Raw genomic sequence first — 27,088 nt, forward strand, 5'->3', positions numbered from 1 at the left:
CTATGAAACTTGGTTACAACCACTTGCCTACTTTCATCTAGTGAGAGTCAAGCAATCTAATTCATATTTGTCTTACTTCATAATTGTTCCCACAATTATAATCGACTATGAACCTTTAGAATAGTAACATTATTCATGGATTAAACATATTAATATAGAACACAACAAGTATTAATGTGATGACTATATCCCAATATATCATAACATTGTCTAATAGTTGTTATAATGTTCCAATATCCAAATACTAAATCCAAATCAAAAACTCGTTTCTAGAATTGTAACACCCAAAAAAAATCGAGCCAATTTAAACTTTTTAAAACATTTTAAATCCATTAAACATTACAAACTTGTTTTCAAAAGTATCATATCAGAGTATCCTTGATACAAATTCATAAAGCGTGGGGAGCTGTACGATCACGCATTAGTCTTGCCCCGATCTCCTAAAGTACCTGAAACAATAAACTGAAACTGTAAGCCCGAAAGCTTAGTGAGTTCCCCCAAAATACTGATACACATACAGTTCACATAATCATGTCAGCAACTTCATAACATAACAAACTGAAACAGTATAAAATGGGTCCACAGCTTTACAGACTGGATTACACATGGGCCCATAGTGTGAGTTGGATTGCTTCCGGCCCACAACTCACATCTGGCTTGCCATCGAGCCCACAGTACGAGTCTCCCTTAGCCCATAACTGGAATGCTCCCGGGTTTGTTGGATTACTGCACGAAGCAGTCTCACCTCAACCCATCCCACATAGCATATCAACATGTATCATAACTAATACACATATAGATAATCATATAGTATCACAGGTAGTCCTACAGATCTACCCGACTAGCATATCAAATGACATACATCACTAACTCAACTCAGGATGTCAATAACTGCTAGGATATCAAATCCAGTGGGCCAGCCTTGGTGCCTTAGACCCCTTAGTATAGTGAGGATAACTCACCTTACAAATGTCGTCTCGGTAACTAAACTCCAACTCTCAGATCACGACCGCAACTCCACCACCCATTATCATAATAGACCCATACTCGTAAGTTCTCAATCTTCCAAGGTACCCTATAAGTCAACTAGTCAACCCCCGGTTAAAGTCAAAGTCACAATCAAGGTCAACAGTCCATGTTGACCTTTACTCGTCGAATACCCTTGGCTACTTGCCGAGTTCCTCGGAAGACTCGTCCACTCACCGAGTCCCCGGAATGACTCGTCGAGTTCCTATGGTTCGCGATTGAAGCCCTAAAGCCACTCGTCTGTTTTTCCTTCTTGCAACTCGACAGGTTCACACGCATTCATCAATTTGGGGAAACATTAACCGACTCACCGAGTTGTTCATCCAACTCATCGAGTCTATGGAAATTTTCATTGGGCTCGCCGAGTTGTTCATCAAACTTGTCGAGTTTTATGCCTATCTTCACGTGACTCACCGAGTCGACTATGCGACTCGCCGAGTCCCTTCAGTCCTTTAACCATGAAGACACCTTTTGAGCCATGCTAAGGCTCCAAATTGCAGATCCAACTTCCCTAGGCTTGATTATCACATAAAATTTCAAACTTTACGTGCATGCGTGGTTAAAAAGGCTCTAAATGACAAATCCAATCTTATAAAGGGGCTTTACACTCAAGGAAGGCTTCTCTTGGTCATGCATAAGTGTAAAGTTGGAAACTTTACATGGCCATTCAAACTTTAAGGCCATATCTGCATTTTGGGGTGTAGTATTTGATGATTAAGTGCTTAATGGTTAAGCACTCACCTTTTTGAGCCTAGGGTTTGGGTTTTGAACCCATGGTGGTGGTTCTTAGGGGTAAAGTTGGAAGCTTTACCCTTCTAGATTCCATTTCAATTGAGATATGAGTGGTGAAGCTCTTTGATTCGTTAATGTCAACTTAATGAATTAAGAGGTTGGGTTACCGGTAAACTCGACGAGTTCATAGGTAAACTCGACGAGTTGGCTTGGTTCTAGCGGGTCGAAGGCACCAATGTTGGACCATGTTTATGTTGTGTTGATAGTATGCTAGATGTCTATATGACTCTTGCATGTGCCTGTGTTTATATGATTTTCGGACTAGGGTCCGTTGCCGGGCGGAGCCCGATGACTATTTGTATGCTATGTATATTGCATGTATATATGTCTATATGATTTTCTGAGCTTAGCTTTATGACCGGGTGGGGCCCACTATATGCTATTGTAGGGTTTTTATGTGGTATTTTGGGGGAACTCACTAAGCTTTGTGCTTACGGTTTTCAGTTTATGTTTCAGGTACTCTAGTTTTCAAATGAAAGAGCTCGGGATGATCGTAACGCATACACCCATAGTTTCTACAATATGTCATATTTGGGAATGAACTTTGATAATTGGTTTATTGAAATGCTTTTCAATGTTTAGACAAAGTTACAATAATGTTTTTATTATAGTAAAAATGAATTTTTTTTACCCTAGATTTTGGGATGTTATAGTTGGTTTGAGGCTGTACTGCTTCGTGTTGTAGCCAACAAACCCTAGAGCATTCCAGATATGAGCTGAGGGCTGGGTAGGGCATGCCAGACTCATATTGAGGGCTCAGGTGCATTCCAGATACGAGCTGAGGAATGGGTGGTATGTCATACTCGTACTGAGGGCTTGAGGGTATTAGAGCATTCCAGGTATGAACTGAGGGCCGGGTAGGGCATGCCAAACTCATACTGAGGGCTCACTAGCAATCCAGATATGATTTGAGGATTGGTTGGTATGCCAGACTTATACTGAAGCCTGAGCATTTGTATTCCAGTCTGATGATTGTTTGGACTAAGGATAAAGCTAAAAATAAGTTGTGGTCCCCGAGGGCAAGCAAGACTTATGTTGTGGGCTCAGTAGCAAGAAAAATATGAGTTGTGGGCCCGATAGGCAAGCCAGACTCATGCTGTGGGATTGTCTAAGGAAACCATTGCATCAGCATCCAATACGCACTTTCGTAGCTACGGAACATGGAAAGTGTTAAGAATCTGACTGAGCTCCTCAGGTAGATCAAACATATAAGCAACCTTGCCAACCCTGGTAATCACCCGAAAAGGTCCAATAAACCGGGGACCCAATTTCCCCCTCGTCATGAAGTGTATCACACCTTTCCCAGGTGAAACCTTCAGTAATACCATATCACCGACCTGAAAACTCCAACTCGGATCGGCATCGGTCAACATAGCTTTTCTGCTGACCCTGAGTTGTCTGTAGTCTCTTCCTGATCTGTTGAATAAGCTATGTGTTCGAAAGGACTACTTCAGTGCTTTCCATAACCTTGTGACCTACCTCCCCCAACAAACCGGGGTATGACATCTACGACCATATAATAGCTTAAAAGGCAGAGAACCAATGCTAGAGTGATAACTATTGTTGTAGGAGAACTTCGCAAGAGGTATGTAGAAGTCCCAACTCCCACCAAAATCGATAAAATAACCTCGAAACATATCCTCGAGGGTATGTATCATCCACTCACTCTAGTCGTCGATCTGCGGATGATAAGCAGAGTTGAAATGCAATCTTGTGCCCAGTTCCTCGTGGAACTTATGCCAGAAACGAGAGGTGAACTGAAGATAACTGTCTGAAAGAATAGAGACCAGAAACCCATGGCAAGACCAACCTTCCCCCAACAAACTGGGGTACAACATCTCCGACCATATAATGGATTAAAAGGCGGAGCACCAATGCTAGAGTGATAATTGTTGTTGTAGGATAACTCCACAAGAAGTAGGTAGGAGTCCCAACTCCCACCAAAATCGATAACACAACCCCACAACATATCCTCGAGGGTCTATATCGTCCGCTCACTCTGGCCATCGGTCTGCGGATGATAAGCAGTGCTGACATGCAATCGCGTGCCGAGTTCTTTGTGGAACTTCTGCCAGAAACGAGAGGTGAACCAAACATCACGGTCTGAAACAATAGAGACCAGAACCCCATGACGAGCAACTATCCCACGAACATACACATTGACCAACTTCTCGGCCGAAGAACTCTCCCGGATAGCCAAAAAGTGAGCACTCTTGGTCAATCGATCCACGATGACCCACATAACATCAAAACCCTTTGCCATCTTCGGCAGATTGGTGATAAAATCCATAGTAATCAGCTTCTATTTTGTCACACCCCCAAACCAGAAAGGGGAAATCATTAGAGGGTGGATGACTTCATGTAGTATCGTAACAGTTGAATACATAGTAAAGAAAGTAAACACAATCATCATATATATATATAATTTAAGAGTTACATTGTTGGATGATACTTGTTTAAAAAACAAATTCCAATATGATGACAAAATGAGTTTAAAACTGACGCCTTATCATCACTTCTACAAAAGCTAAAGTTTACCTGTATTACTGAATCCCTAAGAAATACAAGTAGATTTGAAAGAGTAGATCAACATTTAAGCTGGTGAGTTCATAAGCATTTAATGTCCATGTTTGTATAAATTTGAATGAATTTGTTTGTAGATATTTGAAAACTCCTAGAAAATCCCATATTTCCTACTAGTATAAAAGTGGTCTTCTACTAAGACCTAACTGTTTGGAATGTTGTTTCTAAAATTCCAATATTTTTCCATAAGTGTATGGTAGTTAAAAAGTTCCAAAAATTATTTTGCAATAGTGTTTTTCATGCCTAGAATAGTACATTTATGTATGTAAAAATATCGCTAAGGCATTAGATAACTCTGTAACTCAACGTGTTTTTAATACTCCATATGAGTTTTATAACCATACTATTGACCCAGACTGCCTGTAACAACATTCTTCAGGCGTTGGAATGTTATGACGTTTGTCACCCCAGACCCGCCGGTCTAACTGTAGCTAACAATTTAGGTGCGGGATTGTCAATACAATATATATCTATACACAAGTATCACACTCTCCCTACAAGAGATTATGGTATATAATATAGGACTTTAACTGCATACTCGAAAGTACGTGAAGCTGAACGTCTCACAAAAATTAGTATCAAATAGATTTACATATGAAAAGTTCATATGTCCTTGTATATGAAAGTGTTTCCTTGATATAGTACTTATAGTATGTAAAATCTCTTGAATATCTAGTAAACTATACCTATTATAGTTTTTCTCAAATGTATGATTCGTTGTATGATAAACCCTAGTGCAGTATCAGCTTGGTATGTAGGTATAACATGTGTAATAACACTATTGAACATTTACACACCAAAATATAAATAAAGTGTTTGATATTTGTATTACAACATGTTTTTACTCTTAAAGGACAAAATGTTATTGAATAGGTGTTGCATGCAAATGTTTTCATATTATAGTTATGAATCACATATGATTTGTTATATAAAGATAAGTGTAGTAAAAGCTTAATGTTTTCCACATAAGAGTAACCGTGTGTTTACTTGTATTCCCCCCCCCCCCCCTTGAAAGTGTATAAAAGCATTTATAAAGTATTTGAAAACGTAGTTGTAGGGATATGAACTCACTTGATAGATAGAAGAAGGTGAAACGAAAACCAAGCAGAACTTCGACTAGGGATGATGGTGATGGTGATGTCCGTACTTCCTCGCTTGTCCCTCCATCACCAAGTCAAAACTAACGACGCAGTTCCAAATTAGTCGAGAAAATCTCCTCAAGTGACAAAATATAACTTTTGTGCAGTTTCAAACGAATCCAACATGTAAATAATAATCCCATGCTTCCACTTCGTCAAGATCTGCAAAAAAAAAATGGAACAACAAATACACACAAACTAAAAGAATCAATAAAGATATATGGATCAATGACATTTCTATAATTTACCTCAACAGTGTTATAGTAATTTACCATATAGTAATAGAGTTTTACAATCAATTATAACATATTCAAGCTTCTCTTTATTTCTTCCCTCTTCCTGAATGGAATCACCTCATAATTTTCTTTGACATACAATAGTTTAAATGCCATTTGAAGTTTTAAAATCTTGTTTCAAATCGAAAGACATAAATTGAAGTTATATGAACTTAACTGAAAAGTTGGAATGCTTTCAACATTGTACACAAATATGAAGCATCATGCAGAAACAACAAATCAAATGTTAAGTTATTCAAAATAAGTAAAGGTAATATGTCCCACATATATAAACAAAAAGAACTAGTAAAAAAACTTACCTTGTAAAATAAAGTAAAAACAATTCAAAATTATGAATAAATGCCAAGGAAAAGATGCAATTTAAAAGTAAAAAATCAACCCATTAAAGAAAATTGCATATGTAACTATACCATGAATGGTTGATGTTGAAACTTGAAAGCCCTTATATTATTTACCAAAAGTTAATTAAATAAAGAGTTTTTAGGCAAAAAGTAAGTGTAAAGAACACAAAAAACACTAAAATCATAGATTCAACATATGTGTTAATAAACTAAGAATCAAACCAACAAAATATTGAACGCCAATTGAGAATTAAGAAGGAGAAAAACAAAAAGAAAAGAAAAAAACCGATTTTCTTTGGGCTCCCTTTTTTGTTGTCCGGTAGTCTGAGAAGGAAAACGAAAAAAATTACTCCAGGTGTAGTATGGATGGATTCCATTGACCGGGTGGGTTGTTTGAGGGGATAACACGTAGTTTTCTACCAAGCAAAGAAAAAATATATAAAAAAACAAAAAAACAAAAAGTAAACACAGTAAAGGAAAAAAAACATCAATCAGAAGGTATAAGTGTTCACAAGGGGGGTTATCTTTTATTTTAGGGACATCAAAATGAATGTTTTTTTTTGTATATAAATAACCAACAATAAACATTAAAAATAGGGTAAATTGCATAAAATAGCAGAATACTTTACTCTTTTTTTTGGGTAATATACTTTAATTTGTTAAGTTTTAACCATTTAATAGTAATCTAAACAGTAATATTATTCCTGGCTACATGATAGAGTTAATTTTAGTTTAAGTCCATGTGCTATAACACAATTTGGACATGGAACAAAATTTTGAATTTTTTTGTTCCTAAATCATTTTTTGGTCATCCACTCTTTTTCCTATGGGCCCTTATGCAATAGACAGTTATCCCCCTCCCCCTCATGAGTAAAGTTAAGAAAAAAAATGTGATCAGCCTTCACCTAATCTTGCAGCTCCGTGTTTTCTGCTCCAACGAACATATATATACTTGATGACAACTTCTCATTGGAACTATTATAGATAGTCATGCATGATCTGTTTCAAACAAATTGAAAAAGCTAAAATTATATAACTGATAGTATCAGATTAAAAGAATGTCTTTACTACATACATGTTTACATTTTAAAAGATTAACATTTTACTTACCTTGAATTTAGAAAATTGGGATGACTTCAGTTGCAAAAAAGAAGATAGAACTACATAGAACCTGAACGTAGTCAAAATGACAGATATACCCTTGTTGGGCATCATCACATATAAGGCATCAAACCCCCATAACAGATCATTTAATTTAAAGAAATTGAAATGTGTTACCTAATGGGTTAATGAACTTGCAAAATATCTTAAAGATTTTAAAACGGGTTCAAATAGAGTAAAAACATGATATTGAATCTTTTTACTTACGTATTAGTAAAAAATATCATATTTTCCATTTCACCCACAATTGTTTTTTTTCTTTAAAAAGATTGCAAATTTTGATCAATTTTTTAAAATTAAGACAATTTTCTAATATGCATAAATTTTATTTTTCCATTTCACCATAAATTAGTAAAAAGAGATCATTTTTAACAAAAAAAAAAGTTTGAAAGAGTAAATATATGATCTTGAACCAAACCCTTCAAAAAGACTGCATCATTTTTTGTCACACATCAAAGATTACAAAAAAAAGAAAATCATCATTTCTTCATTTTACAATAAATTCATAAGAAAATATAAAGATTTTTATGTTGAAAGTTTCTTATTTCCCTGCAAATAATCAATAATAGAAAAGTAAATGCAGTACATGTGAGCAACAACAAATCGAACCTAAAATAGCGATCATGAAGGGTACTTCTCTCTGCAACTCTATCTCTATATACCCCACCTTTATGCAAAAAAATAAAAATAAATAAATAAACAAACAAAAAACAAAACAAAAAAGATGAGTACATACAAAGGAACAAAAATACAACAACAAAAAAAGGTTAGTAATAAATGTCGATTCAAAAACATCTGTTGACTTTTCTTTCATAAATGTTCAACCTTTCTTGGAATTCAATAGATATGATAAACACTTACTCATCTCTGTTTGTGATTCATCCATTCAAACTTGCATCTCTTCATCTGATAACAAACTTGTTGCTTATGAGGATTGTGCATTGGCTAATTTATCTTGTCATCTGGTAGAACCAAAAAAAACAAACACCAACCATGTTCAAGAATGAGTTTATATAATAATCAAATACAACTTTCAATACTATCATCATATTCTTTAAAAGATCCAACAATAAGAAACAATAAATCAAAAGATAACTTACTTTTGGCACCGATGTGTGGTCCACCGTTTCCATTCCCTGAATTTAAAAGAAATTCAATTATAAAGTTTTTTCTTTAGAAATCATTAAATGAAAATAATGGATTGATGGATGAAGTTAATAATTTATACCCACGCTCATCATGGGGCGGAGGTTGCTATTTTAGTTTGAGGTTGGTAAGACAAAGCGATTTTAGAAATTTACCCCTCATCTTCCCTACAATTGTCGTATTCCCACTTGCATTAGATCGAAGAAGTCAACATACCTGCAGAGTTTGAAAATATGTTAATTTGAAAGTACAATGATATACTTTTTGTTGATATTAATTATAATTCTATATAAGTCACTTCCAAATCCAGACTTTTTTGCAGCAGAGTTTAGTATATTACATAGCATAGTGATGATCAAAATTTCCATTTAGTTATAAAGTCAATGGCAGGTGAAACCCAAAAGTAAGTAAAAAGTTGATCTTAACCTGACATTCAATGTTAGATTTCATCCTTTGATGAATTCCCAACTTTTCTTTTTCTTGCCTAAATAAAATTAAAAAAACATCAAGATATATAAAAAATGAGTAAAACAATGAAGGTAATAGAAAAAAAAGATGAGAGTTCATTCAAATGAAGTGGACCGTATTCAATATGATGTGGTATATACTTAATTCTTGGATCAATTGCCACTGTAAGAAACACCAAAACCTTCACGGTAATAGTTACTCAAAAAAAGATTTTAACTTTTATTCAAATTTCATTTCAATATTACATGTTTGCAGAATATATTGGTGAACATAACATATCTTAATTGGTTTCATTGAGGCAATCCATCAAACAACTATTGTGCATTTTGAAGATCATACATCTGCTGTTACTTACCTTTTTCCAGCCTACAAACCACATAATTTAAACCAATAATGATAAAAAAAATAAAAGAAGTATTATGGTATAAGATGTAACTAGATTTAGGAACGCTACTTTTTTACCTCATGGCAAGAAGAAATTGAAAGCCAATGGGGATGGAATCGATTTTCATCGACTGAAGACAAACCTTTAATCCATCGATTTTTGGACGTCCTCAGGTAGCATCGCGTTGAGACGTATGACCACCGTGGCTGACCCAGAAGCCTCAAATCCATCAGACCCAATAATCGCATATGAGTTTTCATAGATTCTATTCGACAACGATGGTGGTACGTGGCGGTGAGGGAGGTCGATGGTGTCGCGTTGCATATAAATTGATGGTGGTGGTGAGTTGCATCATAGAAGGAGGCGGTGGAATGCATATTCGAGCAATAGCAGAGGGTTTTGGAGAACCTTCTTCGTTAGCAAGAATCGAACAAAATGAGGTAGAGTAGGGATTCATCGCAATAAAAATAAAATAAATTAAATAAATTAACCTGCAATTTTGGTCAAAGATCAATTTCTACAGGGGGTAGAGTAGGGCTGATTTCTCGATCTTTTTCTCACCGATGTCGATGTGTTATCTTCACCCCAGATGCTTCAATAAAACCCCAAAATTGAACGACTGAGTCATCTATTTAACCTCAATTCTTAATCGGTAGAAGAAAGCTTTGAAAGAGGTTGGCGTTAGTGGTGGTGACGGTGTTGAGATGAGGCGGCGAAGAGAGAAGGTGGAGGAGTAAGGTTTTCTTGGAAGAGTGGTTATTGATTATCGTCTACTAAGAGAGGGTTAACAAAAGATCGAGATGAAGGCGGTCAGTCTGCGTTGTTGGATGAAAGAAGGTAGGGGCGGTGACCATGTACACAAATCTGAACCTCATTGGATGAGAAAGCGGTGGGTACAGTAAAGTTAGATCATAACAACATGTGTATATAAATAATGAAAAAAATGACATAAACTACCCCTAAAAGAAAGGAGACACAATTGCAACCACATTCATAATGAAGAGACCATTTCTGCTCGGACATTTTTAATGAATATATAGTAATAATTGAGGGACCATTTATGTCAATCCCTTAGCTACTTTACTGTAGCTAAGGGTAGGCAATTTTAATATATATATATATATATATATATATATATATATATATATATATATATATATATATATATATATATATATATATATATACACACACTAGCAGTGTACCCGCGCAAAGTGGCGGGGCGTGTAAATTCTTTCGATGATATGTTTCCTCTACAAAAATGTTATTTTACAAAAGAAAGTACATATCGAAGACAAAATAATCAAACTATGGTGTTATTTGGGAGATGAAGTCATTTTTTGTTCCTGGACGGTGGGCTTTATAGCAGAGGAGGGAACAAAGAGGTATATGCGATTGGAGGGATATTTGAATCAACATGCTAAATTTAAGGATATCTAAAAGGGTTCAAAATTTGAATGAATCCGGGATTTGAGGGAACCATATCAAATTGTTGAGAAATATAAGGTGATTTGATGATAAATATTTGAATTCAAAATGTGGTTAAAATTTAATATTATTTTATTAATGGTTACTTATACTATCAGCTTCATCATTTGGACGTCTTAAAAAAATAATATTATTATAATCAATCTATTTTTAGAAATAGTTAGATTTCTTTTATAAGATAGTAAAGATATATATATATATATATATATATATATATATATATATATATATATATATATATATATATATATATATATATATATATATATATATATATATAGTTAAACATATTATTAAACTTTTATGCTTATTAATTTATATTCTTACGATTAAAGTTAGATTTATAAATTATTGAATAATTTTCTTAATAGTTAATGGCCCCAATTAATCTCTGATTAATCCCCGCCTATCCGATCAATCCCTAAACCCCAATTCATCGACTAGCTAACGTCTAATGTTTTTTCAACCTATATATATATATATATATATATATATATATATATATATATATATATATATATATATATATATATATATATATATATATATATATATATATATATGGGAAAAGTGAATATACCCTTAAGGGTATGTAAGCTTAAGTACCCAAACTCATCATAATACGTCGTTTTGTTTGATATATTTATTATAATGTTCTTCAACTTCAATCCTTAACTTGATTTACTTTCAAGATTTTCAAGATTTCATTATTATCTTCCACTTACATCACATCTTTTTGACGAACATCAATTAGACTATATATATTATAGTTGAAAATAAAAATTATGTAAGAGGAAAATAAATGTGAAATTTATAAAAATGTTTGAATGAAATCAAGTTAGAAGTTGAATTATAAGAACATTAAACAATTACAATGTATATATATGATACAAAACGACGTAGTATAGTGAGTTTGGGTACCTAAGCTTATATACCCTTAAGGGTATATTCACTTTTCCATATATATATATATATATATATATATATATATATATATATATATATATATATATATATATATATATATATATATATAAGTCAACAATCATGTTGAATACTGATATAATTCAGCAGCCACAATTGTTTTGAAGTTTATAGATTTACACAAAAAAATTACATTCTAAAAAGATGTTGCATCATTGTTAGGTATGTATAACATAGATGTGTATTCATTTTTAGAATATGCATATTTAAAAAAAAGTAAGAATAGAATAAGAAAAAAAAATAAAGAAAGCTATATAATTACCATTCATATGTTCTACAATTTATTTAGCTTTTAAATTGATTATGTTGTTTGCATGTTCATCTTCTTGAATATCCATATCTTCTCTCTATATATCCTTGAATAAGAAGTGAAAACTATAAAATAAATTTTCACATACTAGAGTTAATGAACTAGTGCCCTTTTATGAAACCACAATGTAGTATACGAACACAACAAATCTACATTCATTTATCATAATTTTTTTGTATTTATTTCACAGTCAACATTATTTTCAAATACAGAACAATATAAGTAAAATGCTCACTATGTGTGTAAATCAATTTAAAACCTAATATATTTTTGTAGATTCAATAAAAATCATCACAAAATTAGATTTTACTAGACGAAAATGTTTTTTAATTTCAACATCTCAAAAATAAAAACAAAAAATAGAATATTCAATGTGATTATCCTTTAATGTGTTTTCTGATTTCAAAAAATTTGATTATCGTTTTGTAACTTGTTTTTGATGTGGTTATTTTTTTTTTCGAAAATTTAAAGAAAAATTAGGTTATATATTTGATTATATTATAGTTCAGTACCTTATTTTTTAAATCGACATATTCAAATGTTGTTTTATTGAATATTTTGAACAAATTTGAACCTAATTTAGGATTTTGTTAGGGTTTCCGTTGGAAAATAAAATGAGAGAAATATTTGTTTCAGAGAATAAGTTCGAAGAAGGTTTTTTTTTTTTTTTTTTTTTTTTTTTTTTTTTTTTTTTTTTTAGGATAAGATTGTAGAAGATTGCTCTTTTTCTTTTTAACCTTATTGCCCCTCCGTGTTTTGTAATTAGATGTGTGCACGTTCGCGTTTTTCCTGTACTCCTTCATATCATCAACCGTACATTTTTTTAATCTAATGGTTGTAGTTTAGTTCACAGGTTCTCATGATTTATATTGGTTCCCACAATAACTCACACACACACATATATATATATATATATATATATATATATATATATTAAAAAACAAAATAATGATATTTTATGTATCATTTTTGGGTTTTCTTTTGTGATTCTCTTCAATAAATATAATAACTAAAATCATAAAAATACCATCTATATCCTATAAAACTTAAGATGACTTTGTAAATGTATTGCTAGCAACATATTTCTAGGCTACATGCTACTTCATTGTTGAAATTTTAGGTCTTGGGTATAAAACTTTTACCATAAAATTGCAGCCTACTGAAAAGCCTCTCACAATCGATTTATATCTTAGAAAATGAAGGCTTACTAAAGGATGTTATTCTCAAATAGAGCTTCATTATACGTGCTATGTGGCCTAGAAAATGCACTCCTTATGAGAAATCAACAAAAGTTCTATTAATTTTTTTAACAAGTGTTTTTATAGAAATTGTAGAACAACTTGATCTTAATTTGGTCACTTCTAAAAAAATGGAAACTCCTATTGCCAATTTTTACAAGTCACCTTTTTACACCCGATACTTGAAAATTCAACAATAAATGCAGCTTGTGGCCAAGAAACGCACTCCATACGACGATCAACAAAGTCCTCTTAAGTTATACAGGTTATCGAGTGGATCTTTATGATTATAGTTATCATATATAATTTAAAATGACTTTGTTGGTTTGCCATATAGAACATGTTTGTAGGTCACATGCTATATTTATATTTGAATATTTAGGTCTTTGGTGTAAAAAAGAAATTACGTAGGTGTAAAGAATGACAATATACAGTGCTTCTACTTATTTAGAAGTGACCAAATTCCATTCAACTTGTTCTACAACATATATCTTAAATGCTAAGTTGGTTAAATAGTTACAAAGAACGTTATAAGAGCCACAATAATTATAAAAAGCGCATGTTAAAAACGATATATAATTATGATATTTATTGAAGAATTCACGAAAAAAAATTTATCATTATTGTGTTTTTTAATAAATAAAAATTAGTTTTTTTAGTCAAAGGGATGTATATGGTATCTATATTTATAGTTTTTTAATATACAAATAAATATGAGTTTTCTTCAAATTAATTGAGTACATATAAAAAGAAAAATCTTCAAAAAAAAAAAAATCCTTAAATTTTAACCCAATTAATGAAATCGTCATATCCCATTGTTTATTTACAATTTAGCATTGAAAACCAGCATATACTCTACTAAATAAAAATTATTTTGTCACATGTCACATTCTTATTTACTTTGCCGCATGTAATTTTATGGTTATTTTAAATTAATTTTTATTCCACATGTTATTTTATGGTTTTTCTATTTTATTAAATTCCACATATTATTTAAATCTTATATATATATATATATATATATATATATATATATATATATATATATATATATATATATATATATATATATATATATCAATTTCATTAATGAACTTTCCATATATTTTCAAAATTATTAAATTAAATTTTATTAATTTCCTTTATTTATTTATCTAAATTATTTGTTTAAATTTAAAAGAGAAAAAAAAACACTTTAATTTTTATAATTTAATATATTTCTCACTTTTCTTATAAATTCAAACTTCTCAAATATTTTGAATTTTATATTTAAATTTTCTTTTAAATAAACCTATATAATACATGAGTCTCACACATAGTTAACAATATATAATGGTTATTTTGCTAAGTGTATCATTTTTTTTGGGATTAATTGCAAAAAAATAATAAAAAATAAACGAGGAATAACTTTTGAGTAAATAAAATCAAACTTTAAGGATTTTTTTTTTAAAGATTTGCATATGTTTAAAAGATATTTGATTGAGAATTTATGAGGGACAATGACTACTTATCACATTAAAGGATCACGAGAGTAATTGACTTCCAACCAATGAAAAGAGCACGGGTTTTTAGCATTGTAGCACAACAAAGTTTGACAAATTTATACATTTAGTGATTCAAGTATTTTTTGTGTCTAATAGATCATTAAAGTTGAATTTTACCTATAAATGACACCATTATATAACCTGATACAAAAACAACTGATTACTTAAGTGACTAAATGTGCAAATTCGCCAAACTTTGTTGTGCTACAGTGCCAAAAACAAACCCACATATGTGAAGCCACGTCAGCATGTCACTTGTAAACTGGATACAATTTCCCTCGAACCTTTAATCAGTCGGTATTTCCTAACGTGCCAAAAACCCAAAGACCCAAAGACCACATGTTGCATGTTATCACGAGAGTAAATGTATCTCATTGAGAGAGAAATTACTAGTGATAACGATTAGTTTTTATTGTTTGTAATAGTTAACCTTTTTTTCTACTTTGTATTTTGGTTTTTATGGTTTATAATAATTTACTTAGAGCCTAAGAAAATTGGCCGATAGCTTGTCTATGCTCAATACTAAATATTACACCCAAATCTCAAGAATGATGTACAAATTTGTTTGGTTATCTCTATCTAAAGGTTAATCGCCATATTAGATGCCTACATTTTCATTATCATTTTACTAGCAACAAGAAATTGTTGTTATTCTCTTATAAGTTCATGAATAATAAAAGGAATCTAATTAACCAAAAAACTATATTACTTTAGTTATAAGATTGTAGAATTAATAAGTTACTATTTTGATACTTTGTAATTTGTATTTACCTCTAGAATGATAAAGTTACTATTTTGATACTTTGTAATTTGTATTTACCTCTAGAATGATATAAGAAATAATAAAATTACATCTTATAGTGTATAATTTCATTGATCAATATCCAGTAGACTCGGACCACACTAAACGAATTTGTTTAAAATCGAACAAAACGGTATTCAAGATCAATTTATCTGCATCATCAAGAAGCTATATGTTTGCATTGAAATTACCATCTGGCTTAGGGATATGGTGATCAACAACATTGTCGTGAGGCACGTCCACCATGTGATGATGATGAACAAGTTTACACATGATATTGGAAGTTGATTACATGTATTGCAGTCTGGTCTAGTTATAAACTAAGACTTATCAATGATACTTAGTTGATTACATGTATGTGTGTGTGTGTATATATATATATATATATATATATATATATATATATATTGAAAAACACAATAATGACAATTTGTATATCATTTTTGGTTCTTTTTTGTGATTCCCATCAATAAATATAACAATTAAAATCATAAAAAGATATCATCTATATCTTATAAAACTTAAGAGAACTTTGTAGATGTATCGCAAGCAACATATTTCTAGGCCATATACTACTTAATTGTTGAATTTTCAAGTCTTGGGTACAAAACTTTTACAGTAAACCTACATCCTATCGAAAAGCCTCTCACAATCGAATGCCATCTCAGAAAATAAAGGCTTACCAAAGGCTATTATTTTAAAATAAAGCTCCATTATGAACACTATGTGGCCTAGAAAGCGTATTCTTTACGAAAAATCAACAAAAGTTATATTAATTGTATATAACATGTGTTTTTATAACTATTGTAAAACATCTTGAACTTAATTTGATCACTTCTGAAAAGTGAAAACTCCCACCATTGTCATTTTTGACACCTAAGTTATTTTATTTACACCTAATACCTGAAAATTCAACAATAAAGGTAGCATGTGGCCTAGAAATGCACTCCGTACAAATATTCATGTCTTGAATGTAAAAAAGAAGTGGCATAGGTGTAAAGACTAAAGAATGACAATGAAGAGAGTTTCTACTTGTTTAGAAGAGACCAAATTAAGTTCAAGTTGTTCTACAATAGTTCTAAAAACCTGAAAAATGATATATAAATTATCATTGTTGTGTTTTTTTAATAAATAAAACTGAGTTTTTTTAGTGAAAAAGGATGTATATGGTATTTGTATTTTGAGTTTTTTTAATAAATAAATACAAGTTTTCTTCAAAATTAATTAAGTATATAAAAAATAAAAATCTTCACAAAAAATCCTTGAACTTTTACTCTATTAACCAAAAAGTCATCTTCGATTGTTTATTTACAATTTGGCCCTGGAAACTGGGATTAATCGAGTACAAGAGTTATTGTGCGAGTCTTGTAACATCCCAAAAATCATCGGTAAAAACTTCATTTTTAATTTAACCTAAATTCATCAAATAATCATGTCAAGCCATCCAAAAGTATGTCATAGTAAAACATTTATTAGAGTAAATCTCCAAAAAATCATAAAAGTGCGGAAAACATGGGTCAATGCTCTATGATCAAACCCGGTTTCCCCTTCGAACTGGATGTACCTGTAACATAATCATAAAGCATAAGCACAAAGCTTATTGAGTTCCCTAAATACCACATACCATACACCATGCACACATATCATAACAAAACATGCACGGGTCTATGTCAACCCTGAGTCCCTTCCAACTCTCTTAGTCCTTTCTAACTCCTTAGTTTTTTCCGACTCCTTCGGTATCTTTCAACTGGTACGGGTCGATTACATCCCCTACAACTAAGAAAACAGTTATACCAACAAGAGTTAAAAAGACAACAAGCTCTCTCTCTCTCTCTCACACACACACACACACACACATATATATATATATATATATATATATATAGTATCACAAGGATCACAACTATCTTACAACATAAATCAGCTGGCTGACATTGGTGCCTTCGACTTACAGACACAGTGAGGAAACTCACCTTAATTAGAATGATAATCCATGAAAGGTCAAGATTACCATCTAACATGCTAATAGAGTAAAATACCAATTTACTATTTCCTTAATGGGCCCCTTATCCCATGTCCCAAGACTAAAAGACCTAAGGCCCAACAATGGGCCAAAAGACTTAAAGTCTAAGAAGGTTCATAGTGAGTATGTTAAGCGTACCACCTAATTACGCCCGACATACGACTTACACAACAAATAAAAATCAGGGCTCACACATGCTACGTTAGGCGTACGCCTTTGTATTCCCCGTATACTCCTCTGAAAGCCAAAACTCACATTAAGTGCTTAATGCTTAACTCAAAGCGCCCAAAACATAGATCTAGCTCAAGAGAAACGTCCTAAACGATAAATTCATAAACTTGATGCCTTTGCATGGCTCAAGGAGGCTCAACATGCATTTATAACACTCTAACTTCATATTAAGGCCATTAACTCATGCATGGTTGAGCTTAACCCATCAAGATGCCGTTTTTATGATTCCACAACTCTAAAAATACCAAGAACTAACCAAAACAAGTTTTGGAGTAACTTCTACTCACAAGAACCAAACCAGGGGACCAGAGCATACCAAATATAATCCTAAATCTGGATCTAAGCTAATGAGTCATAAAGTTTGAAGCTATATACCTCCAAAAGCCTGCCAAGGTGAAGAGAGTGTTGGATCTTCAAGTTCCAAGCAAACTATTCCTCTTTCAGTGAGCTCTTATTCTTCTTCAAGATGCAACCACACACACATATAAGGTTAAATTTCTCTAAAAAGGGATTAGGGTTTCGAGATAACGCTTTGGGGATAGTGGAGGCTCGAAAGTGAGAGAAACATTAGGACATAAGGTGCTTAAATAGTGTCCAAACCCTAAAATTTAGGGTTTGCATTTTGTGTAATTACGCTAGGCATAATATATGTATGCCCAACATACTGGGGTGAATTATCGTGATCACTTAAGCCTAGTACGCCCAACGTACATACCTTGAACTCCCAACGTACCAGCCAACCCCCATTCATATTCTAACTTTCGAAGGCCATAACTTCTGTGTCCAAAATCTGTTTTGGGAGTTCTTTATATGCTTGGAAAGGTTAAAAAAATCCCTACAGTTCCATCAAATCTCCTTCACCTTAAAACCTTTCGAACTTGAATCCTTATTCAGAGAAAAGGTATGAAGCATCACTTTTACCATTACGTGTAACATTATGTTTATTAAATAAATAAATAGATAAAAATTTACTAAATGAATAATAGCCCTAAATGCGGAATAATTTAGCAAGGCATTGGTTTTGGGGGTTAAAAAGTCATAATTGAGAGTTTAGGGATCAAAATGTACCTTCCGGATTAGTTTTTAAAGAATTTTGAAGGTTGAGGGCTGTTTGGTAAATTATGGATTGAATTTGAAAAGGATTTTAAAAGTCAGGGTGTTATTGGTAATTATTGGACTTATTATGAAAGGATTTATGGGAGTAGGGACTAAAGGGTAAATTTTCGATTTAATTTGAAAAGTTTTGGTGGAGGAGGAGCTGAACTCGAAAAAATGAAAAATGTTTGAAAGGAACTCTAGATTAAACTCGATGCCTCCTTCCTTTCCCGTTTCAAGATGTGTCAGCAAGAACCCTAACCCTAACGCCTCTTTCTTCATCCGCCATGTGAGATCTTCAACCGCCACTCCCGCTTTGCTCATTTTCCGACCAGTAGAGCCGCCGAGCATCGGAGCTCCTACCTTCCAACAAGAGCAGTCAACGACATGAAGGTCGAGTGTGTCCTTTTCCACCTTTCTGTTGTCCTCATCCTTATTTTTTCTATTTTTCCTCCAGTCATGTCGCCGGTGTCACTAGGTCCGTCGAACGCCGCTGCTCCAAGCACCTGTGGTGCGATGCTGCTACCGCTCTGACCGCCGCTGCTGCCTGGGGAGCAACCATGGCAGGTGTGTTTTTTGTGTTTCTACTATGTTTAATGATTGTGTGTCGTAGTGTTGTGTGTGCTTTATTTGGTTGGAAATCCACCGCCACCACTTCACCACCACCAGCTGTTGTATGGTGGTGGTTGTGTGTGTTTGTAATGGTGTAGTGAGCGTGTTCAGTAGAACGGGAGTTGTTTAAGCATTTTTTGGCGGAATAATAGAAGGAAAAACCACCACCGTCGTCGTGAAGTGGTGGTTGTCGCTGTGTACCACCGTCGACCACCACCGCCTGAGCTACGTGATTGAATGTACCCCCTATAACACTTCATTGGATGATGTAGTAACAATTGTAGACACTTATCACCCGCTTCAATTGTTTACTAAAGGCTGTAGCTAGGTACCACAGATAGGGATGTCAATCTCGTATAGTCTATACATATATATCTCGCTGCAAATATTAACGGTTATAGTAGCGTGGGTATGCTAAGTGTTAAGACTCAGCAAATGAATACAGTCTCACTAAAAAGCCCTTAAATAAAGTATATCAATAGCTCTTAGCCCTAACTTAATTGTGGTTAATTCACTAGGCATAATGAATTTCATTGTATAAAGTTTATAAAAAACGAATATACCTGGTATGTATGTAAAAGTGTAATGTACTAATTTTTATAAAGATGTATGTTTCAAAATAATGAACATATGTACTTGTATAAACTTTATGTATTTAAACATATAAATATACATGAATAGTAATAGCTTGAGTCCTTGAAATACTACAAAGTTTTATAACATGTTTGTTATATTATACAATATCACATAAAAATCATATATTTTTATATCATGTAGTATTTGTTTTGTGGACTAGTTATTTTACAATAAAACAACCATGATACGTATATGAAAAGTTTATACTAGTTTATTGGTAACGATATGTTACATTGTTAAACAACATTTTTATAGACTAGAATTATTGTATTTTCGCATAAAAGGATAATTTATTTGTATAAACGAAGTATATATGCACATGTATTCCCCCCTCCCCCTATATATATATATATATATATATATATATATATATATATATATATATATATATATATATTAAAAGGGACCATAAGCACTCACCCTTGAAGCGTGAGTTCGATTTCTACTAAATTGGTTTATTTGAGAAGTTTGTTGTGAGAAACAATAAAGCCACAATTCTTCAACTCCGAAATACTTTTGGGACCGTTTCGTAAAGAATTTAAACTATTAGAGGCTGTTTGGTAATTTAATTAACCAAAATAGGACTACTTTGGTTACAATAAATGAAATGAGAGATTAAAATGATTTAAATTGAATTAATGTTTGAGTCTTGGAATGATATTGTTAAGAAATCTCTATGGGCGGGGTTAATTTGTTTTAAATAAACCTAATTCGGTGGAAAAGGGTTTATTTAAAATGAATGTTTAGCAGGGGGGTTTATTGGTCATTTTCTCAAAGTTTAAAGGAATTAGGGCTTTTTGTGCCCCGTTCGTCATTTGACTGATCGATCGGACAAAGGGGAAATGAACGAAAGCAGACGAACGAAGAGAGGGAAGCACGAAGGCTTGCAGGCGTGATGTTTCATTGATCGGTCGCGAGAAGGATCGTCTCCGAGGGTCGATGAGGCCGAAGGGAAGGAAGGGAGAAACAGCGAGGCTGATGTGGAGTTGGCGAAAGGGAGTGGAAATGAGGTGGAAGAGAACAATGCTAGGGGAGGTGCGAGGGACAAAGGAGGTCCGATGGGAGTTCGGTCGACAACCATACTTCGCAGGTGAGGGCTTCGGTGGGTTTTGCTCGACTGGAGGAGGTGTGGGATGCGATGGGGAAAACGATCAACAACAGCACCGCAGATGGTATGATTTGACAGTGAAGGTTGACGGGAAAGGAGGGATGGAGGGGATACCGGATCTCCGGCGACTCCCTTCCGCTGTTTCCTCTTCTTGTTGCCGGCAGTGGAGTGGTGCTGCAACAGCAGTGATCGAAGGGGTGTTTGGCTTGGTATTGTTGGATAATCACAGGTTTTCCTTTTTTTTTTTTTTTCCATTGACAACTCCGATAAAAAAAATGTTGAAGAGGATTAGGAACATTTTTTGTTTGTTGTTTGACAGGAGAAAGAACGAAGACATCAGTTGGTTTTTTTTTGATTTGTTGTGAGCGACGAGAAGGGAGGAAAAAAATGAGGCGTTTCTTGTTTGCAGGTAGTCACGAGAACAAAAACAAAAATGTTCTTGACTGGTAATGAAGATGCAGGTAGAAAATAAAGAATCTCTAAATTTTCAGTTTAGATTTCCGTTGTTGGTGGTTGTTTGTGAATCTAGCATTTGTGATCATTTGTTGATTTTTATCATTGTACATGGTGTGGGGTATGTTTGAGTGTGGTCTTGGTTGAAGGAAGAGTGCAAGCAAGCTTGAAAAAGGCCTAACATATTTCTTTTGTGTGTAAAAATTAATAGCTGTCATTTATGTATTGAAATTTATAAATAATCAATTTTCCCAAGTATTATGTGTGTGTATTGATATATTAATTTAATTAAACATTTATTTGTGTGTATTTTTGAAAATTAGATGGTAGAGAAAATGATAAAATTTATGTAAAAATAATATGCAATAATATATAGTTGAATATTTGTGTCAAAGAAAAACAGTATTATACTGGTTTTAGATTCTTAAAACGGTCGTATCTTTTGCATACGAACTCCATGTGCCAATCAACCATCAACTTCTAACCAACTCAAGAGGCATAATCACTTTGAACCCTTACTTTGTTGTCCCAAAAGGGACACCCAGCTATCATGAGACCTTTTCCTGTAAGCTTTCAATATGAGCACCACACTTACATTCTTGGAAACATGAATCTAATAGAAAATCACACTGTAATCACGTTCTCACCACCCCTTACACTTCTTAACCAGGAAATATCCTAACCATCTCGAATTCCATTAATCAAATGAGCTTACATTGTAACTCCCTCTTTCCCACAATGTTGCATCTAACAAATTAATACGACTGCTGATCCCCGATAGGACACTCAGTTCGTTTTCATCCATGACTCGCACCGATAATGGTCGACACCCTAAGACCAACTCATCCAGGTACACTCCAATCATGACTCTCGGTGTGTAAAATGACATATAACGATCTTCTGATAATTATAACCATACAATCGTAAAGAAACTATGATCCTTAGGTGGGGACTTAACTAAACCCAACATAACGTCACAACACCCAATTATATAAGCAAAAGCAATTAAATTGCATGGAGGAATACATACCCGTGTGGTCTTGAAGTCTTGGTTCTGCCTCTTGGAAGACCGCGGGAGATAGGGTCTGAGCCACCCCAATCAGCAAACGTAGGCAACTTAGCCTAATATGACCAGGATGATGACAACGATGACACAATTCTACCTTTAGATTGCAATCTTGGCAAACATGAGCCTTCTGACCGCACCAGTCGCATTTGAACTTGTAGCGCACAGGCTCGTGGGTCCCTCTACCCTTAGCGCGAATCTTGTGGTGCCGATGGCCTCCATCACTAGACATGGAAACATCAAGCTACTTAGATGTTGTTAGCAGATTCAGACCATTAGGTTGCTTCCTCTTTCCAAGTTGCCTCTCCAAACCAAGCTCCCACTCCCAAGTCTCCCCGACAATCCGATCTGTAGACTGAACGACTAAACTTTGATCCTCGAACTTGGCGACTATCCTGTCAGAGATATGACCAATAATACTATAACACCTGTTCCAGATATCTTTTAATTTTATTAAGTTTTAGGGTTTTGTATTGGAACTCGACGAGTTGGGAGCTCCAACTCGTCGAGTAGAGGTCGTTTATGAGTACACTAGATTTAGATCCTACTCGACAAGTCGGAGGCCCCCGACTCGACGAGTAGACGCTGTAAAGGAAAACCCTAATTTTTAGGGTTTGCACCCTATATAAAGGACTTAATCCACCTCTTTGGCCTCCCTTATCACTTCATTACCCAAAGAAGAAACCCCAACTGTTCTTTGCTGCTTCCTTGTGCTTGTGAGACTAAGAGAGTGTTTTTGGTGCATTTGGTTGAAGAAGTTGAAGGTTGAGAAGCATAGAATGGGAAGGAGCTTGTAGATCCAGCATCTACATCGTTTGGGCTTCCATTTGAAGGTAAAAAGCTGTTACCTTGATCATTCTAGCATCAAATTCCCTTTTTCTTCGGTTTAAGGCCATTTGTAGTATATTTGTGGATCATTTCGGGTATTGGGCATGATCTGAAGTTGTAACTTCAGATCTGGACTCCTCTAAGTCCCTCGAGTTATAAAGTCACTGAATTTGTCAAGCATTGGCCCTTCTCTTTGGCATAGAACCCTCCCTTAGCTTGGTTTTGGCATTTAAGAGCTTGCATGGACGTAAAGTTTGCAACTTTACGTGGAAACCATGCCCTATGAGGCTAGATCTGCAATTTGGAGCTTTGGGATAGCTTAAAAACGCCTGAACACAAAAAGGACTGAAGGGACTCGACGGGTCCCTTAGCCAACTCGACGAGTCGGGTAGGGGTTACCCATTTTGAAGATTCTGAGTGATTTCAGTGAAGGATTAGAGTTTTCAGCCTACATGAGTTTTTGGTCTTCTGGATATTAAGGAACTTGACGACTTACTCAGGTGACTCAGCAAGTTGAAGAGTCCCTCAAGTAACTCGGCGAGTTGCTGAATGCACTCTACGAGTTGAGGTCAACGTGGACTGTTGACCTGGACTTTGACTAGGGTTGACTTTAAGGGTATTTATGATATTTCAGGATTGTGACAAGATAATCACATGATGATTATAGGCAGTGAGTTGGAGTTGTGTGTGGGACTTATCTGATCTTATCTTGTCAGTCAACATTCACAAGAGGTGATTCTCCTCACCATACCAATGGGTCGAAGGCACCAAGGCCGACCCATTATTTTCTACGTGTATGCTAGTGGATTATGTGATATGTGGTATGCTAGTTGTATCTATCATACTTGTAAAGAAGACCTCGGGAGGGGGGGGGGGGTTCCCGAGGCACTTAGGTGTAAGACCTTGGAGGGTTTCGCTGGCATCCTAGGTAAAGACCATGGGGGGTTCCCGAGGCATTAGGGTATAAGATCCTGGAGGGTTTCCAAGGCGTCCTTAGTCAAGACCTCGGGGGTTCCCAAGGCACCGGGCTAAGACCATGTGGGGGTTCCCATGGCACCCGGAGTAAGACCCTGGAGGGTTTCCAGGGCTTCCTTATATGTTTGTATGCATGACTTATGTGGATTATGTAGCATTTATAGCTAATACGATTATGCGATTATATGTATTGTGTGGGGTATGCTCTGGGGAACTTACTAAGCATTAGCTTACAGTTTGTTGTTTGTTTCTGGTACTTCTGAGCCTAAGGGCAAGGGCAAGGTTTGATGGCGCGACATGCACTCTCACATGCGTTTTCTCTTGGGACACTCTGATGTTTGAAATAAATTTTGTTGATGTATGAATTTGAAAACAATTGTTGTGAGATTTTATGGATAATTGGAAATGTTTTGATAACTTAAAAATGAAAAATTACTTTTGAAAAATTGGGTCGTTACAAATACCAATCAATTCCTTTTGTATGGTCCAAGAAACCTCAGTGAAGATACAATTGAGGAATCGATCCCCTTGAAGGTAGGATTCATAACCCACATTCGATCCCTCGGAGCAAGAACTAGCAATAGGATCTTCCTCCTCAAAGAACTTTGGGTCTCCACGAGCCTTGAACCCCCGATGAAAGAAAGTTTGAGTCCCTAACTACCTTGCTGCAATCTAGGCCCGGAAAGCCCCGGGACACCCATCTAAGAGCTCCATGATCCCTTCCATGATGGTACCAAACATCGCAGGAGTCGCATCCAAAATACCGCGAGTGATCTCCGACATAACAAGCTCGCGTATCCTTTGATCAATCGGCTCAACACCCGAGCTTGAACCTGAACAAGAACCACCTCCACGATTGTTCATCACCATATTGAAAAGAAACCACAAAAATGGTCAGAACATACCGAAGGAATCCTCATCCTCTAGGCTTTCTATATTCTCCATGCCTTTCCTCGATTCAAGTATAGATCTTGTGCTTCCAGTAGTATAGGGCCAATACTACCCTCCACACTTATCTGTACTTTCCTCAACAATTATACAGAATCCTCCAAGTTACCTTATCAAATCGGTACTCCAAGTACTCGCTAAACAACACATCCACACCCACTAAAACACTTCCTAGGCTCTCTTAGGTTCTTGACCTTGCCTTACCATCAGCTGCTGAAGAACTCCTACTAATGTCAGCAAACTAGTTCATGAACACAATCATATGCCACAAAGCTTAGATAATCCTTCCACAAAAAGACTCATCCCAACAACGATTAGACTCAGACGAGAGTTTCACAGTAGGGTCAAATCAATCACTCTAAGATTATTTAACCTATGCAACATGTGACTTAACATATTCACTTAATAATTAATTCATATCATCAAGATTCCCACAAAGCACAAAGCAAGCAGCATTCCTGCAATAACACTGCAAGCCACAAACGAAACAGGGGACATTTCAAGCTCACTTGCTACCATTAAAGATCATAAATATAAGATAACAACTAATTCCTCTTTGGCAACAAAGCATCGCATATCAGGCCAATCTATCTAACATCAGAAATACATTCTAGCATGTGCTTTTAAAAGCTCAACAAATATGAATATAAAGGCATGTATCCTAACATTCTATCTTGCAATCCTGAGCATGTCCTTAGCCCTAATCTAGCATGCAATTCATATAGAATAACATCATGTATGGGTATTTTAGGAATCACTTACTTGAGCTCGACTGATTCAACGCATCACACCCCTTTTTCTTTAGGATACATATTTTTAGAAAACTATTTTTCTTTTGAAAATATTACCAATTCCTCAATTTGTGTTCAGAAAACACCAGAATGTGCGCTTGAATCCCTTAACCCAAGGCTCTGATACCAACTTGTAACATCTCGAAAATCATAGGTAAAAATTTATTTTTTAATTCAAAGCAGAACCAGCATATAACATGTCAAACCATCCTGAAGTATGTCATATTAAAATAGTTATTAGAGTATAATTTCCAAAATGATAAACGCGTGGAAAACATGGGTGGATGCATTGTGATCAAGTCGGGCTCTTCCCTTTCGAATTGGATGTACCTGAAACATACACTAAATTCATAAGCACAAAGCTTAGTGAGTTCCTTAAATACCATATACCATACATCATACATACATATCATAGCAAAACATGCATGGGTCTAGTTCACCCATGAGTCCATTCCGACTCCTTGGGTCCCTTCAGAATCCTTCGGTGTCTTTCAACCGGTACGGGTTTGTTTCACCTCTACAGCTTAGCATACACTCATACCAGCAAGAGTCACAAAGACAACAAGCTGATACATACATATTAATAAGTATCACAAGGACCACTACTAATTACAACATA

General features: G+C 34.5%; 1 long non-coding RNA gene across 1 annotated transcript; it reads left to right on the forward strand.

Moving 5' to 3' along the window:
- Positions 1-21,091: 21,091 nt before the first annotated feature.
- On the forward strand, positions 21,092-22,116 carry LOC145005753 (uncharacterized). Its single transcript, XR_013662670.1, has 2 exons — positions 21,092-21,637; positions 21,728-22,116. It is a non-coding gene; the product is annotated as an uncharacterized LOC145005753 (long non-coding RNA).
- Positions 22,117-27,088: the final 4,972 nt, after the last annotated feature.

The sequence above is a fragment of the Lactuca saligna genome, chromosome 7 (assembly GCF_052625555.1).
Source record: "Lactuca saligna cultivar CGN05327 chromosome 7, ASM5262555v1, whole genome shotgun sequence".
Taxonomy (NCBI): Eukaryota; Viridiplantae; Streptophyta; class Magnoliopsida; order Asterales; family Asteraceae; genus Lactuca; species Lactuca saligna.